This window comes from Diceros bicornis, chromosome 17 (genome assembly GCF_020826845.1).
Source record: "Diceros bicornis minor isolate mBicDic1 chromosome 17, mDicBic1.mat.cur, whole genome shotgun sequence".
NCBI classification, from domain to species: domain Eukaryota; kingdom Metazoa; phylum Chordata; class Mammalia; order Perissodactyla; family Rhinocerotidae; genus Diceros; species Diceros bicornis.
The window spans coordinates 43085775-43101867 of NC_080756.1; the positions used below are offsets into that span (position 1 = coordinate 43085775).

Sequence of the window (16093 nt, forward strand, 5' to 3'; positions counted from 1 at the left end):
CTTGCCCCAGTATTATTGTGTTTATTTTATTGAAGAGGCTTTTCCATAAAACTCATAGGTTTTGTCTTTTAACCACTACCCTATATTGACTCTCTACAAAGAATGCAAAGGAAACTGTCAGATTCAAATTAAGAACACTGCCAGAGCAAGTTTTATCAGGAATGTGATGAAGATACATGGTTTAAAAATATCAGATACTTTGGAAACTTCTGTAGATTAATTCAAAGCTAAATTGTATTTAATAGGTTATTATCTTTTTGATGAATAATTTATGAGAATTTTCCATCAAGATTTTTTTTAACTTCAATGTTTCCAATCACAGGATAATATAGGCTTTGGTAGAAATCAACTGATGACGATTAAAATATGATAGGACTATCAAAAGCTGAGGTCTATGCCAGAAACAAAACAGCATAATAAAAAAGCATTTTTCTCATTTATGTGCCTGCCAAATTGCAATTTTGAAACTCGGGCTGGCCATTATGAAGAGGGTCTTTTTATAAAATGACAATGTACAATAAAAGTACAGAAGTACAATACAAGTGCTTGTGATATATGGTTTGTTGTGTGCTTCAGATTAAGAAATGGTGGAATGATCTTTCTGGTCTTTCTGTGTGTGTTGGGATGATTTCAGGTCCTTATTAATTAAAATAGGATGGTCTTCTCCTTCACTTCACACCAATTTAAGCTTTTAACAGAACTCTTTTCATCAATAGGTGATTTCCAATACTTTGTTAAAAAAATCAATTAAAAAATCAAACTACCATATGTCTAGCATTTTGGATGATCTATGAGAGGACACTGAAAAATGACTGAAATAGCTTCTGCTTTCAAAGAAACAACACACTCATTGTCATGAACATCTTGTTATATATGTATGTTTTAAAATTTTTAATCCTCAACTTGATGTAGTTAACAACTAGACAGAAGTCACAGTCTAGTAGATAGGATTCCTTTTCCGACTCAATACATACCAATTGAATTGCTTCTGAAAATCTAGAATTCTAATTAGAATTCCAGACGTTGTCAATGAAGTGTCAGTGAAGTTTGGAAAGCTTTTCCATTTCTCAGTCTTAGTAACATGTAAGAAGTAAGCCTTTAAACCTCATTTATTTTTTTACAATCTACTCAATAGCAAAGGCTGAAGAGTTGTTTATGAGTTAACTGGTAATTAAACTTCCTTTTTACAATTGCACTGAAGCACAATAAATAATTTCAAATCTCCTAACCCTTAGCTTCTATACCCAAGTGCTAAGAAAACTGTACAAATAAGAGAGACAGACTATGTTTTGTTAGTGATTATTGAGGAATTGGGAAGAACAGATGAAATACTAGAAGATTAGATTTATCATGTTATACTTGATAGTATGGGAAGAAGATGGATTGTACAAAGCAGAAACAAGTAATTCGGAGGTAAAATATAAGAGTTTTCTATCCATGTATCTCAAATATTTGCCTTGATTCTGTCCTACTAAATGGTTTTATCATGATTCAAATAAAGATACAGATATATAATGTTCAGGTGTCAACCTGAGTGTTATGGTCAATACGCTGGATCAGATAATCAGGACTGAGTTATGAGGGGCTGGAACGACAACCTGTATCTAACAAGGTTAAAAACAATAGACTGAATGCCAAGTTCTTCTTTTGGGTCTGGAAAACTCTGCAAATCCAGGATATGAAAAACCTGGCTTAGCAATAGCACTTGGGAAAAGTTTTAAAAAGTGGTATGTGATTATAGGTCCAATATAGCCATGTGCCAGAGACTGCTAGCTAGAACCTGTAGTATGCTTATCTATCTATTGTCTATTTATCACCTATCTATCTGTCTATCTATCTATCTACCTACCTACCATCTATCTGTATCATAGATCCAATAAATTCTTTTTTTTTTTTTTTTTTTTTTTTTTTTTTTTTTTTTGTGAGGAGATCAGCCCTGAGCTAACATCCGCCAATCTTCCTCTTTTTTTTGCTGAGGAAGACGGCCCTGGGCTAACATCAGTGCCCATCCTCCTCCACCTTATATGGGACGCCGCCACAGCATGGCCTACCAAGCAGTGCGTCGGTGCGCGCCCGGGATCCGAACCAGCGAACCCCGGGCCGCCGCAGCGGAGCGCGCGCACTTAACCGCTTGCGCCACCGGGCCGGCCCCCCAATAAATTCATTTTAAATGCAAAGAGACAAAAAAGTTAAAAGTAAAAGGATGGAAGATATATCATGCTAACATTAATCAAAGGTAAACTGGAATATTTATACAAATATCTGGCAAAGTATATTTGAGAGCAAAAAAATATTACCATGAATAAAGAAGTTCATTTCATAATGATAAAGGGGTCAAATATTCAAGAGAACATAATAATCTTAAATGTTCATGCAACATTATACAAATTCACAATTATAGCTGGGGATTTTAACACACCTCTCTTAATAATTCATAGAACTAGCATACAGAAAATCACTAAGGCTATAGAAGATTTGAACAACGTAATCAACCAATGTGACCTAATTGACATTCATAGAGCACTCCATCCAATGACAGCAGAACACATATTCTTTTCGGTTGTACAAATGTTCAATGGAACATTTACCAGGATATATCATGCTCTGGGCCATAAAAAAAGTCTCAGTACATTTAAAAGGATTCAAATCACACAAAGTATGTTCTCTAACAACAACAGAATTAAATTAAACATTAATAATGGAAACATCTCTGGAATATCTCAAAATATGTCAAAATGAAATAGAGTACTTCTAAATAAGATACGGACAAAGAAGACATCAGAAGGGAAATTATGAGAATATTAAGCTGATAAAAAATGCAAACACAACGTTTCAAAATTTGTGGGCTGCAGCTAAAGCAGTACTCAGAGGAAAAATTAAAACACTAATTATCTGTATTAGAAAAAGTGAAATACTCAAGTCAATGGCCTTAACTTCCATCTTAAGAAACTAGGAAAAGAAGAGAGAAAAATCTTTAGGTTTTTTTTTTTGGTATAGTTTGTCTGCTTGGGGCAAATTCTTTTTGTTTTTCTTCATTGAAATATGTATTTTCTTTTGTTGCTGAAGTGTATCTTCTCTGGCTATAGAATTCTAAGTTGGCAATTCTTCTTTTTTTACACTTTAAAGATGTTCCACTGTCTTCTAGCTTCTACTGTTTCTCACCTACACTGTTTCACTGTTCTCCTATATGCCATATGTTGTTTTTCTATAGCTGTTTCAAGATTTTTTCTCATTGTCCTTGGTTTTTAGCAGTTTGACTACCATGTGTAAATGCATAGTTTTCCTTGAGTTTTTTCTATTGGTGTTCACCAAGGTACTTGAATTTATAAATTTATGTCCTTCACTAAATTTTGGAAGTTTTTGACCATTATTTCTTCAAATATTTTTCTGCCCCAATCTCTTTCTTCTGTCCTTTTGGGTGTTCAAAACACAAATCTTAGATCTTTGGGTATTTTCCCACAGACCCCCGAGATTCCATTCTTTTCTTTTCAATCTTTTTTTCTCCATGTTCTTTAGATTGGATAATGTTCCCTGATCTATCTTCCAGTCACTGACTCTTCTCCTGTTATCTCCATTCTCCTCTTGAGTCCATCAAGCAAGTTTTTTAATTCTATTTTAAATATTTTATATTTCAGCCCTTAAATTTACATTAGTGTTTTTTGAGATATAATTAGCAGAAGACATATTAGTTTCAGGTGTATAACATAATGATGTGATATTTGTATATATTGCAAAATGCTCCCCACAATAAGTCTAGTTAACATCCATCACCACACAGTTACAAATTTTTTTCTTTTGATTAAGATCTACTCTCTCTGCAACTTTCAAATATATGATACAGTATTATTAAGTACAGATATTATGTTGTACATTACACCCCTATGACTTATTTATTTTATAGCTAGAAGTTTATATCTTTTGACCCGATTCACTCATTTCAAGCACCACCGCTCTACCCCACCCCCTCCACCCTGCCTCTGGCAACCACCAGTCTGTTCTCTGTATCTATGAGCTTGGTTTTATTTTGTTTAGATTCCACATAAAAGTGAGATAGTATGATGTCTGTCTTTCTCTGCCTGACTTATTTCACTTAGCATAATGCCCTCAAGGTCCATCCATGATGTCACAAATGACAAGATTTCCTCCTTATTTATGGCTGAATGAATACTCCCTTGTGTAAAAATGTGGTGTGTATATATATGTATGTATATATATACACAATAAAAATGTGTATGTGTGTATATGTGTATGTATACACACATACGTGTGTGTGTGTGTGTGTGTGTGTGTGTGTGTGTATATACACCCCACATTTTCTTTATCCGTTCATTTATCAATGCATACTTAGGTTGCTTCCATGTCTTGACTATAGTAAGTAATGCTGCAATGAACATGGGGTGTGTATATCTTTTTGAATTAGTGTTTTTGTTTTCTTCAGATAAAATACCCAGAAGTGGAATTGCTGGATCATATGGTAGTTCTATTTTAATTTTTTGAGGAATCTCTATACTGTTTTTCCACCGTGGCTTCCCCCTTTTCACATTCCCACCAACAGTACACAAGGGTTCCCTTTTCTCCATATCCTTGCCACCACATATTTCTTATCTTTTAGATAATAGCCATTCTAACAATTGTGAGGTGATATCTCCTTGTGGTTTTGGTTTGCATTTCCCTGATTAGTGAAGTTGAGCACCTTTTCACCTACCTGTTGGCCATCCGGATGTCTTCTTTGGAAAAACATCTTTTCAGATCCTCTCTCCTTTTTAAAATCAGATTGCTAGTTTGTTTTTCTTTTGAATTGTATGAGTTCATGTGTTTTGGATATTAGTCCCTTATCAGATACATGATTTGCAAGTATTTTCTTCCCTTCAGTAAACTGCCTTTTCAATTTGTTGACAGTTTCCTTTACTGTTCAAAAGCTTTTTAGATTGATATAGTCCCATTTGTTTATTTTTGCTTGGTATCAAATCCAAGAAATCATCAACAAGACGAGGAGCTTTTTTCCTATGTTTCTTCTAGGAGTTTTATGATTTCAAGTTTTATGCTCAAGCCTTTAATCCATTTTGAGTTAATTTTTGTGTACGGTATAAGACAGCGGTCCAGTTTCATTCTTTTGCATACAGCTGTTCAATTTTCTGAACCCAATTTATTGAATACATTGTTTTTCCCTATTGTGTATTCTTGGCTTGTTTGTCATATACAGTAATTGAACATATATGTGTGGGTTTATTTCTGGGCTCTCTATTCTGTTCCATTGATCATTGTGTTGGTTTTTATGCCAATACCATACTGTTTTGATTACTATAGCTTTGTAATGTAGTTGAAGTCAGGAAGTGTGATGCCTCCAGCTTTGCTCTTTTTTCTCAAGATTGCTTTGTCAACTGGGGTCTTTTGTGGTTCCATACAAATTTTAGAGTTGTTTTAATTCTGTGGAAAATGCCACTGAAATTTTGATGAGGATTGCACTGAATCTGCAGATTGCTTTGGGCACTATGGACATTTTAACAATGTTAATTCTTCCAATCCATGAACACAGAATATCTTTTCACTTACTTGTGTCTTCTTCAATTTATTTCATTAATGTCTTATAGTTTTCAGTGAACAGGTCTTGCACCTCCTTGGTTAAATTTATTCCTAAGTATTTTATTCTTTTGTATGCAATTATAAATGGGATTGTTTTCTTAATTTCTCTTTCTGATAGTTTGTTATTAGTGCATAGAAATGGAAGTGATTTTTATATGTTGATTTCGTATCCTGCAACTTACTGAATTTGTTTATTAGTTCTAACAGTTTTTTGGTGGAGTCATTACAGTTTTCTATACATAATATCATGTCCTCTGTAAATAGTGACAGTTTTACACCTTCTTTTCCTATCTGGACGCCTTTTCTTTTTCTTGCCTAATCACTCTGGCTAGGATCCAATACTATGCTGAATAAAAGTGGCAAGAGTGGGCATTCTTGTTTTGTTCCTGATCTTAGAGGAAAAGCTTTCAGCTTTTCACCATTGAGTATGATGTTAGCTGTAAGCTTATCATACATGACCTTTATTATGTTGATATACATTCCCTTTATACACACTCTGTTGAGAGTTTTTATCATGAATGGATGCTGAATTTTGTCAAATGCTTTTTCTGTATCTGTTGGGATGGTTATATGATCTTTATCCCTCATTTGGTTAATGTGATGCATCACATTGATTGATTGATGGGGATGCATCCTTGCATTCCTGCAATAAATCCCACTAGATCATGGTGTATGATTTTTTAAATGTATAGTCATGCATCACTTAACAATGGGGATACATTCTGAGAAATGTGTCACTAGGTGATTTCATCATTGTGCAAACATCATAGAGCATACTTACACAAACCTAGATGATATACCCTACTACACGCCTAGGTGATATGGTACTAATCTTATGGGACCACCATTGTATATGTGGTCTGTCATTGACTGAAACATTTTTATGCAGCACCTGACTGTATTGTTGAATTCAGTTTGCTAGTATTTTATTGAGGATTTTTGCATCTATGTTCATCAGGGATATTGGCCTGTAATTTTCTTTTTTGTAGTGCCCTTGTCTGCTTTTATTATCAGGGTAATGCTGGCCTCATAAAATGAGTTTGAAAGTGTTCTTTCCTCTTCTACTTTTTGGAAGAGTTTGAGAAGGATTGTGTTAATTCTTCTTTAAAAGTTTGATATAATTCACCAGTGAAAACTTCTGGTCCTGGTCTTTCCTTTGTTGAGAGGTTTTTTGATTACTGATTCAATCTCCTTACTGGAAGACTCCTCAATAGGTCTCTTCAGATTTTCTATTTCTTCATCATTCAGTCTTGGTAGGTTGTATGTTTCCAGGAATTTATTCTTTGCTTCTAGGTTATCCAGTTTTTTGGTGTATAACTGTTCATAGTAGTATCTTCTGATCCTTTGTATTTCTGTGGTATCAGTTTTAATGTCTCCTCTTTCACTTCTGGTTTTATTTATTTGAGCCTCTCTCTTTTTTCTTTGTCTAGGCAAAAATTTGTCAATTTTGTCCATTTTTTCAAAAAACCAGCTCTTAGTCTTATTGATATTTTCTATTATTTTTCTCTTCTCCATTTCATTTATTTCTGCTTTGATCCTTGCTATTTCCTTCCTTCTGCTAACCTTGGGCTTAGTTTGTTCTTTTTCTAGTTGCTGGAAGTGTAAATTTAGGTTGTTTATTTGAGATCTTTTTTTAAAATACTGGCATTTATTGCTATAAATTTCCCTCTTACAACTGCCTTCACAGCATTCCATAAGTTTTGTTGTGTTTCCATTTCATTCTTTCAAGATATTTTTTGGTTTTCCTTTTTATTTCTTCTTTGACCCACTGGTTATTTAGGAGTATGTTGTTTAATTTCCACATATTTGTGTATTTTCAGTTTTTCTCCTTTTATTGATTTCTAGTTTTATACCATTGTGGTTAGAAAATATTCTTGGTATGCTTTCTATCTTCTTAAATTTGCTAAGACTTGTTTTGTAAAATATAATATGATATATCCTGAAGATTATTCTGTGTGTGCCTGAGAAGAATGTGTATTCTGCTGCTGTTGGATGGAATGTTTTGTATATATATGTCTGTTAGGTTCATTTGGTCTAAAGTATGGTTTACATTTCCATGTTGATTTTCTTTCTGGATGATCTATCCATCGTTGTAAGTGGGGTATTGAAACCCTCTACTATTATTATATTGTTGTCTATTTCTCCCTTCAAATCTGTTAGTATTTGCTTAATAAATTTAGGTGCTCCAATGTTGGATGCATATATATTTATCATTGTTATATCTTCTTGATGAATTGACCTCTTTATCACTATATATATAATGACCTTCTTTGTCTCTTGTTACTGTTTTTGGCTTAAAGTATATTTTGTTTGATATAAATATAGCTACCCCTGCTCTCTTTTGGTTTCCACTTGCATAGAATGTCTTTTTCCATGCGTTCCCTTTTGAGTCTATGTGTGTCCTTAAAGCTGAAGTGAGTGTCTTGTAGGCAGCATATAGTTGGGTCATGTTTTCTTATCCATCCAGCCACTCTGTGTGTTTTGATTGGAGAATTCAATCCATTTATATGTAGAGTAATTATTCATAGGTAAGGACTTATAATGTCATCTTCTTAATTATTTTCTGGCTGCTTCTTAGTTCCCTTGATCCTTTTTTCCTCTCTTTATGCCTTCTTTTGTGAATTAATGACTTTTTGTAGCATATGCTTTGATTCGCTTCTCTTTATCGTTTGTGAATCTACCACAGGTTTTCGCTTTGTGATTACCATGAGGCTTACATAGAACATTTTATAGATATAATAGTCTATTTATTCTGATAACTTTACTTCAATCACATACAAAACTCTACACTTTTACTCCCCCCTCTGTGACTTATGTATTGAAGTCACAATTTACCTCTTTTTATATTGTTGTTCATTAACAAATTATTGTGGTATAGTTATTTTTAATACTCTTGTCCTTATACTAGAGTTAAGTGGTTAACACTCCACCATATTACAGAATGAGAATATTCTGACTTTGACTATACACTGGTTGTACATTTTCATATGTATTCATGTTATCAATTATCACGTTATCCTTTCATTTCAGCTTGAAGATCTTTTTTCATCATTTCTTGTAAGGCAGGTCTAGTGGTGATTAATTCCTTCAGCTTTTGTTTGTCTGGGAAAGTTTTTATCCCTCCTTCATTTCTGAAGGACAGCTTTGCCAGGGAAAGTATTCTTGGCTGGCATTCATTTTTGTTCAGTACTTTGAATACATCATCCCACTTTCTCATGGCTTGTAAAGTTTTTGCTAAGAAATCTGCTGATAACCTCTTGGGGGTTCTCTTGTAAGTTACAAGCTTTTTTTCCTCTTGTTGCTTTCAAGATTCTCTCTGTCTTTGATTTTTGACAGTTTTATTACAATATATTTTGAAGAGGATCTTTTTAAATTGAGTTTGGTGACATGAGTTTCACGAGCTCAAATATCCAAATCTCCCCCAAGATTTGGGAAGTTTTCAGCCATTATTTCTTTAAATATGCTTTCTGCCCCCTTCTCCTTTTCTTCTTCTCCTGGAACTCCAATAATTCACAAATTGGTTCTTTTTATGGTATCTCATAGCCCCCATAGCTTTTCTTCACTCTTTTTTCTCTTTGTTCTCCTCCTACTAGAAAATTTCAAAGTTCATACCTTCTATATCACAGGTTCTTCTTCTGCTTGATCCATTCTGATGATGATGCTCTCTGTTGCACTTTTTTTCATTTCATTTACCATATTCTTCAGCTGCAAAATTTCTGTTTGATCTTTTTTTTTTTTTTTTGTGAGGGAGATCAGCCCTGAGCTAACATCCATGCTAATCCTCCTCTTTTTGCTGAGGAAGACCGGCTCTGAGCTAACATCTATTGCCAATCCTCCTCCTTTTTTTTCTTCCCCAAAGCCCCAGTAGATAGTTGTATGTCATAGCTGTACATCCTTCTAGTTGATGTATGTGGGACGCGGTCTCAGCATGGCCGGAGAAGCGGTGCGGCGGTGCGCGACCGGGATCCGAACCTGGGCTGCCAGTAGCGGAGCGTGCGCACCTAACCGCTAAGCCACCGGGCCGGCCCATTAAATTTCTACCTCTTGGATAAACTACTCATTTTGTTCATGTATTGTTTTCCTGATTTTGTTGAATTGTCATTTCTGTGTTTACTGTAGCTCATTGAGTTTCTTTTAAAAAGCAATTTTGAGTTCTTTAAATCAGGTAGATCACAGATATTCAGGTCTTTGAGTTCAATTACTGGAAGATTATTGTGATCTTTTGGTGGTGTTGTGTTACCTTGATTTTTCATGTTCTTTGAAGTTTTGTGTTACTGTCTTTGTATTTGAAGTAGCAGTCACCTCCTCCAGTCTTTACTAACTGCTCACTTCTCTGTGTCCAAACATATTTTTGCTACAGCAGTATGATGAAACTTCTCCTCTGCAAACCTGGACTTTCACAAAGACTCTTTCATCTGTGAATGACTGTCTAAGACAGTCCTTTCCAGGATCTCCTGGACCATGGCCAGGAGGGGCTGCAGTTAGTTCACAGGCCACTGCAGGGTCCTCAGCTAGGACCGAATTCTGTGTGTCTATTATCTGATTCATAGGTGGGTGAGACTCCTCCTGGATCCCTTGTTGTATGGTGCTGGGTCCCACAGCTCTCACAAACACACTTCTGTCTGTGTATGGATGCTGAATTTTTGTTGTTGAGTAAGGGACAAAAACAAGGACATCTTTTGCCACCATAATGCTGACGTCACTCTCAAGGTGATTTCAGAAAAGCCAGGAAGGAACTAGAGTAACAGGACCAATGTCAGGACCCTAGCTTATGTTTTTTTTTTTTTGTACCTTAGAATGTAGAATTGAGGGAGATTTGGATAAAGGATAAAAATTAGGGTACAAAGCTGTCAGTAAAGAACAGAGAGTGAATAAATGAAATTTATATTATGTGGTGACCTGTGCATTGATGGCTATGTCAGCTGGGGAGATGATGAGTGTCCAGAGCTGTTGAATATTTAGAGAAATAATCCTCAGCAGGAAATCACTTTATTTTTAAGTGAGACAGATGTGAAGATCAAGTATTTGTCACTTTACCATTCTTAGTATCAAGAATTATAGACAGCAGAATTCACAGAGAAAAGCTATTTTATAAATTTATAAATACAGCTTAAATTAAACTGCTCTGATTTGTGGCTATTTTTCACAATGACATACATTTAAGCAAACATTCACTTATTTAAGCAAACATTCACTTATTTAACAAACATGTATTAAGGGCATGGTATTGTGCTAGGTACTGTAGGGTATGCAAAGTATATTTCCCACCGTTTTTACAATTAGTAAATTTTCAATACAACTGAAACTACAGGATGAACCAAGATGATAAATGTTTCAAGAGCTGAGACAAGGCAGTGAACATCAAATGGATGGTGCATGTAGTAAGTGCAATAGGAAGTCAAAGGAGGAAAAGATCACCAGGAGCAAGAGCAACCTGGAAGCTGCAGAGAGGAGGACAGGCTTGAGCTGAGCCTGAAAGTTGTGTTGGATGTAGAAGGTAAATAGAAGGTAAGTGGAAGTATGACATAGTTAGCTAGAATGACTGATGTGTGTTTGGTCAACAATGAATGAACCATCTAGAATATAATACAAATTTTGTGTTGGAGAGGGTGGATTTAAAAGACAGGTTATAGCTAGATTGCGTAGTACCTTACACATTGGGCTAAGGAATTTGAAATTTACAGACACTCTATTAAAATTTTTTACTGATATGATGAAAATGGAGTTTTAGGATGTTTTATGCAGAATGGATGAGAGGAAGTAGAAAACAAGGAAAGGAATATCATAACAATCAATCAAAATAATCCATAGATGAATTAACAGAGACTATAGAATAGGATTTTGACAATACTAAAAGTAACAGGAAACTAAAAAGATTTGTTGATGATAGTATATAGGACTATTAGGATGAGATAAAATATAGAAAATAAATTATAGAGAAGTTTTGATCAGGGGTTACTTGAGGATGGTGAAACAATTTTTTGAAGTAAGTAGTTCACGGTGAGAGTTGGTTTTAACGGCAAGTAGATGCCTTTAATTTAGAATTGTCGAGTTTAAAGAGATGGCAAGATATCAGAGTGTAAATTCCCCTCAGGCAGTTGGAAATACGTAAGTTGAGTTCAGAGAAATATTAAAAGTAGAGGTACAAATTTAGGAGTAATTCACATAATCTCTGAAGTCTCAAGACTGAATGAAATTTCTTAGGAAATTAGTGTGAAGAGTTAAAACCCTGAATACTGGAAAATCTTCATATTTAAGGGCTAAGACTGAAGCCAACATTTATTAAGTCACTATGCATATCATCTAGTTTAAATTTATAAAAGCTAAGGAAGTCTCGGAAAGTGCTGTCAAAGAGGTTTAGAGAATGTATAGACAGTGAAGTTTTGTGGAGATCCTGAGAAGAGAAAAGTTCAAGAAGAAAAGATTACTTAAAGATGTTGGCTGTTGGAAAGAGATCAATTACCTTTAAAATATCAATTATCATAGGTTTATAGAACAATTTGTGATTTGTTTCATAAAGAAATAATTGTTAATATTTGAGGGTCAATGTTTCCTTGGTTAAAAAAAATCCTAAAACACAATAAAATATCTGTATTTAGCCTGGGTACTCTTTACTATCTACTGCTTTGCATCTTGAAACCAGAGATTAATGTCATAACGGGCCAACTCTGCAAGAACAATTTTTTATTCATGGAATATAAGCCAAATACAATTGATGCGATAACTGTTATTAGAAAATTGCCCTTTATCAAGAAATTGCCATTTATTTAGATTGAAGTGCATCTAGGATGGTACAACGACAAATTTCTCTTAAAAATCTAGATTTTAAAAATTGAAAAGAATTGGGATAGTCAGAGGACACAACCACGTTAGTTTTAAAAGGATACACACAGAACGTTGTTATTTTTATATGTCAAACGTTGCCATCATCAGTGCTTTATTTTCACAACTCTCTTTTGGTATCTTCACCAAATCTAAGTGTTATCTCTTCTACTCCAACAGGCACCACAATTCACTTGGAGCCAAGTACAGAACTCACATTGTATGTAGAGTGCCATTTATGGGGTAATTAGCCACTTGGAAAATAAAAAAAGTGGTCCATGGACCACTTGTGTCAGAGAGCCTTCTGGAATGCTCATATTTGAGAGCAGGAGAGAAAGAAACATGTCTAGAAATGAAAGACTAGAGGAATCCACGAGATCAGGAAATGTCCGTACAACGCAGATGTAGAAATCCCAACCCACACTTAGAGAGTCAAAACCACTGGGAGTTGCTCCCAGGAATGTGTATTTTAAAAACAAGAACCCCACATGCTACACATCTACATTAAAATTGTAAGGTATTTTTTAAATAAAAAATGTAGCAAAATTTTAATATGTATGTGTGTGTGTTTAGCCTGGGGTTCTTGTTGTGTTTGACTCTACTTCTCTCTCTCTCTTCTGTTAATTTTCATATAGCAACTATTTTCTCCAATCTTATGTCTTATAAAAAGATTAAACAGCCCTCCATTTGACGTGTGTCCTGCTTTCCCTGACATTTCTTGCTCCTTGTTTGAACAACTTATTATTCCATTACAGTGTAAGAGACTCTGACAGTGTGAGCATATTCAACATCAGAAGAGTCTGGCATTCTTATTAATTACTTTTAAAGCCTTCTGGAATGCTCATATTCTGGAGCAGGTAGAAGAAAACAGTCGAGAAACGACACAGACTAGGTGAATCCATGACACTAGGAGAGACACTGCAGACGTAACGCATAGAGAGACATTGCAGAAGTCAATAGACGAGAGCATTTTATAGTGGGCTACATGGGAAAATGCTAGAGAGATTTTTAAAAATATTTCAAATCTAAATGATTTTTGTAAGTTTCTCTGTTACGTAAACGGAAACATTATTTTTAAAAATTTTGGACAAGCTTCTAAATAACTACATTACTTTGTCAGTCTCTGCTCACTAGAATAAATCATATTGTATTGCTTTGAAAGGGAAAAATTTTAGCAATTTTGTTTTAGTTTGTGAATTCACAGGAGGGAAGTAATTCTTAGAGCAAAGCTTCAAAGATTTAATATAAGATAAACAATCCTTTTGTCAAACAATATTAAATATAACAGATCTGCAGGCAGAATAATTCATTTTAATATTAAAATAAAATCAAGCACAACTTTAGTCTGATTACTTTGGCATGTGAAAATACTAAAGACTCAAAAAATAAATAACAATTACTTAAAACTTGAAATGAGCAAAGAAATATGTGGAGGATTTATAGGTAGATTTTTCTGTCATTTATATTATAATGTTATCTCTGTCTTCAGATAAGCAGAAGTAAAACGGTCATTTAAAAGAAGCTGTGAAAAATGCAAGGCATAAAACTTTGTTGTCATAATTTTTGGAAGGTGAGAAAGATCCTAGTTTTTAGTTGTTCATAACAGAAGTAATTTGACATTCTTCCATTTAACGAAGTATTCACTGAGCACCTACTATATACTTGGCCCTGTTTTAGCCCCTGGAGTTTCAGCAGAGATACAGAGCAGTGGAGAAAATAAAGTAGGAAAGGAAGCTTGGAAGTGGTGACAAAGAGGTGTGGTTTTACAGTTTTACATACGAGAGTCAGAAAGGACCTCACCAAAGAGTTGACAGTAAAACGAAGTCCTTCAGGACATGTGAGATTGAGCCACGGAAAATCTGAGCCATGAGCCTGGAGAAGAGCATTCTAGATAAACTGAGTAGCAGGTACAAATGTCCTGGGGCAGAAATATAGTGGCCATATACAAGGAACAGGAAGGAGTCACTGAGGCTGGAGTGACTGAGGGAGTCAGTAGTATGAGGTGCGTTTGGAGAGGCCAAGGGGGCCAGATTAGTAGGGCCTCATAGACCATTAAGTACTTTGGCTTTCATTGTAGTGATATGAGATTCCTTTCCCAGAGGGATATGAGAAAGGAATGACAGGATCTGACTTTATTTTCAAAGGACTATTCTGGCTGCTATCTTAGGAAGAGATTAGAAAGAAATAAGGGCAGAGGCAGAGAGACCTGTTAAGAGTCTATAGCACTAATTCAGGTAAGAGATGATGGTGGCTTGAACCAGTAGTGGTAGCAGTGGAGGTGAAAAGTGGTGGGATTCTGGATTTATTTTGAAAGCAGAACCAGCAGAATTTGCTGATAAATTGGATATAGTTTGTGAGAGAAGTCAAAATGGCTCTAAGGATTTTAACCTGAGCAACTAGTAGGATGAAGGTGCTATTTACTCAGATGAGAAAGATAGCAAAAGAAATGGGTTTTGGGGGGCAACAACCAGAAGTTTGATTTGGTGTATATTAAGTTTGCAATGCCTACTGAATTTCTACTAGAGTTGTCGAGTAATTAGTTATATGTACAACTCTGGATTTTAGGGAGAACTCCAAGCTAGAGTTATAAATACGAAAGAGAAAGACACGTTAAGTGGTATTTTAAAATTACAAGGCTGGAAATAGAAAAGAGGAGAGGTCTAGGAATGAATTTCAGGGAAATGTTAAGAGACTAGGGAGAAGAGAGGAATCAGCCGATGGACTGAGAAGTCAGACTTCAGGAAGCATTACTTCATGATTAATAACTTTCTTTCAGAGGGCATTGGAATGGATAAACTCTAGTGGCCCTAAGTGGTTTTTCACTTTTTGTAGGATTCCTCTGGTCATTTGCCATTTACCCATAACTTGATCTAAATCTTAAACTCTTGCTCTTACTCATGCACTCCCCTTGCTTCACGCCTGCATCACATTAGTTCTGAATATCTTTACTGGTAGTGCAACTTCATCTGAATGTAAAATGCATTTTTGAAAACTGTCAAAAGTAATTTGGGGATTTATCTGGTGAATAGAATGGGTGACCAAATTGGTTAATACTGCTTTTGATCAAGTATTAGGCATGACTATCGAGTAATATCACCAACTTTACTGTGTGGTTTATACGCCAGATCTCAAAGCAATGTCCACAGGCATGTTCTAAAATGTTTTGAGCAATGACATTACTGGAATATAGATATATAGTTTCCAAAAGGACTCTTTTCAATTAATAATCATACATCATATACATATATAAGTTCTGTTAACTTGATTAACACTATTTCTTAATATTCTATTATTTTATCATATATATTTCAATTAATAATCATATGTCATATACATATATAAATTCTTTTAACTTGATTAAAACTATTTCTTAATATTCTATTATTGTATCATATATATTTACACAGATGTCTAAAGTCTATGAACATGCATATAGACATGCATATAGACATAAATAATATCTAATTGAATCTTCATTTCTGAGTCTAAGAATTTCTTAACTGCTATTCTCATTTAAGACAATTACCTTATCAAAAACAATTGAAAATAATTATTTTAATGACTATAAGTTCTGCAAAAACACATTTGATAATATTTGCCCAGCTATTAGAAAAATTGCTGATTGCTAACACCAAAGATTTACAAACAAGCATCCTTGGATATCTGGCTAATACTAAGTTTGAACGGA

General features: G+C 34.6%; 1 protein-coding gene across 1 annotated transcript in view; it reads right to left on the reverse strand.

The window, feature by feature from the left end:
- Window positions 1-16093, reverse strand: part of PIK3C2G (phosphatidylinositol-4-phosphate 3-kinase catalytic subunit type 2 gamma) — a 347697-nt gene that overhangs the window by 13025 nt on the left and 318579 nt on the right. The gene's annotated exons all lie outside the window — the stretch shown is intronic.